Source organism: Girardinichthys multiradiatus, chromosome 6, assembly GCF_021462225.1.
Source record: "Girardinichthys multiradiatus isolate DD_20200921_A chromosome 6, DD_fGirMul_XY1, whole genome shotgun sequence".
Classification (NCBI taxonomy): domain Eukaryota; kingdom Metazoa; phylum Chordata; class Actinopteri; order Cyprinodontiformes; family Goodeidae; genus Girardinichthys; species Girardinichthys multiradiatus.
In genome coordinates, this window is record NC_061799.1 from 3,654,298 (window position 1) to 3,657,267 (window position 2,970).

A 2,970-nucleotide genomic window follows, 5' to 3' on the forward strand; every position below is an offset into this window, starting at 1 on the left:
AAGACTCCTTGCTTTGAGACGATGGGTCAAATATCGTAAACTCTTTTTTCACCTTACCCACTGTTGAGGCAACTCCCTGTATTGACCCTCAAAGAAGGAATGAACTGAATACCCCAAGCACCTCAGAAGACCCATCCTGTAGTTACAGTGAAGTCAGGATATAAGAAACCCCTTCCGCTATTAGAAAAGAGGAGGATGGCACAGTCTTGAACTCAGGTAGAATAAATTCACTACTAAGACCAGCAGTAGACATTGCCTAATGCGTGAATTATTAGTTGTGCCTCAGCATTTTCATTAGAGTGCCTAATGATAAAATTTTGCATCTATACTCTAGACTGGAAGTTTGTACCAAAGCTGCAGAGCTGTACAAGCCCAAGTTACTATCTGATCATGAAAAGAAAAAGCCACTCTTGCTTAAAATGGACCTGCAAGATTCAGTGGAAGATCAGGAAAGATCTTTATTCTCACCACTGAGGACTACACCACTCAGTCTCTGAAGACTGAGTTTTGATATGTTGTAGCTGAATTGTAACTTTTGGATTGGGAAAAGCAATGATTGACTGTTTATAAATGTTGCATTCTTTTTAACTGTGAAACCCTGATTAAATCTGTACAGGGAACACCAACATCACAAAACGTTTTGAGGGAGAGGCAAACCATTTAACTCTGTCAACTGCAGAGTTTCTTCTTGACAGTGACATGTTCCTAGCGGCAGGTAGGAGGAGTTTCTACACTGCTGTATAAACTGGAAAAAAAATATTCTATTTTATGTTGTTTAATCTTGAAATGGCATTTCTCCTTTTAAAGATATATTTAAATTAGATGTTTGAACTTTTTAATAGCTGTAAACACTGGTGTGGCAATTTTTCTTACCTGAAGTGAAAATAGACAGTTCACAATGTTATCAGCTGGAAAAAGATAGATGAACAAAGAAAAAAAAAGAAATAAAATACATCTATATATGTGTGGTTTTGTATTTTTTGAGTCCATCACAGTAACAGTAGAAATAATATCTCATTTAATTTCCATTACAAATGACACTATCAAATATTGGTGACATACTGGATAATACTCAAAAAAACAATCCTTAATGATTTATGTATAATCTGTTTTGTGTTTTATTTTAGGAAGGATGATTGGCCATTCATTCCCACATGGTGGTCCCTGTTTAGCTGGTCTACGTCTTGCATTGGTTCCTGTCCTCCTGTGGGAGGAACACCACAAACTTCAGCAATCCACGCTAATGACTGCTCTGATATTGACATTCACACCACTATCCAGTTGGTGAGGACTTTTAACTGGATTAGAACATATATAACATTTTTATGTAATGTAAAACTATAATGCAGTGATTGGGGAACTTCTTTAAGCCCTGTATGTATTCCCACTTCTTTTATAACGTCATGTAATTTACCATTGACTTTAATAGAATGTGAAATGAAAAATGCATTAACATACCCAAAGGCAGATTGTGTTGTTGAAATAAAAAAAGTTAAAACGCCCAGCCAAACAATGTTTATACAATTCAGTTTCTTGAGTGGACTGGAACCCATCACCTTTCTTCTGTATTGTTAATAAGTCATTATTATACAAACTGATCATGTGTAACTGTTGCGGGCAATAACGATCTCTCTTAACATTATTAGTTTCAGCAAATCTGAAGAAGCCTTGGTCTATACACTGAAATTCTAAAGTTCATCACAGTATTACAGATTTAATATTATTGAGCACAAAGCCTTCATTTTTGCAAATTTTAAATTGAACACACGTAACCCAGCAATTGTTCAACTCTGGTCATCTAGCTGGAGGGCACTGCTGAGTGAACATCAGACCAAAGGAAAGATGGGCGTGGCCTTGCCTGGTCCTGGGATCTTCCTGATGTCATTGAGAGCAATCTTGTCTTTGTTTAAATTTATGCCTATAGTTTTTTAGGAAGTACATGTTTTGTGTTTTACACGAGATATGTGAGCTAAATAAACTGTAAACTTTGAAAATTTATGTCAAGATGTTTGTATGGTCTCATTGAAGAGAGGTCAGACAAAACTCATATGTTCCACTAAGAACTGTTTTCCTCTTGGGGATTGTAGGTGATTTCACGGACAAGCTGTCAGGTGAAGCAGCTCAAAAAAGGGCAAAAAGAGACCGTGGTTTGGGACCTTCTAAAGGAGAGAGCAAATGCGAATGTAATTCCCAAGATTTTTCCACAGAATTCAGAAGCTGATCTCAATTCCCATGTAAATATGACTTGCATGTTTCAGAATTGAAAAAGGATGAGTTCACTCTGTCTTCTCTTCATTCATTTTGAAAACAAACAACAATCTTAGCGTTTTGTTCAATATTCTACAATTATACAGGACTCTACTAAAAGACACTATAATGACTTGTGTTGCAGTCATTCATACAAAGAATTTTATGGCCAGTCATGGAGGAGGATGAAAATGATGACCAATGCTCTTTGGACAATAAATGTAGAGTAGCACGGTACTTGAGAAACTTCATTGAAAATGGTACATTTGCATGTGGTCCGGACCAAGATGGACACTTGAGGCTCTTCTCTGCAGCAGGCTTAAAATATTTTTATAACTTCCTCCAGTTAAATATGTCCTTGTCAATTTTGAAACACTTCGGGGATGCCTAGACCACATTGTGAAAAAGATTTCCCAATTTTTTCCCCGCCCGGTTCTTCCAACAAGAAGAAAACCGTTTAGAAGGAGTCAAGTCAGGCTGAAGCTAATGCTAACGTCTCAGAGCTAACTAACCAAACAACTATGGAGCTGATTTTATCTGAGGTAAAATCACTGGCCTCCCGGATGAAAGATATGGATGCATCAATCGGCACACGACTCGATACTATTGATGTCGCATTGTGCGACTTAAAGGCATCTGTCGGCTTGGTGGAGAGCTCCATTTTGCTGCTCTCTAGTAGAGCGGCGGACTTGGAAAAACACAAGGAGGAGGCCGAGAGGAGAA

At 37.7% G+C, this 2,970-nt stretch overlaps 1 long non-coding RNA gene across 1 annotated transcript; it reads left to right on the top strand.

The window, feature by feature from the left end:
• Positions 1-633: 633 nt before the first annotated feature.
• On the top strand, positions 634-1,887 carry LOC124869746. The gene is made up of 3 exons (XR_007038655.1): positions 634-715; positions 1,128-1,284; positions 1,803-1,887. It is a non-coding gene; the product is annotated as an uncharacterized LOC124869746 (long non-coding RNA).
• Positions 1,888-2,970: the final 1,083 nt, after the last annotated feature.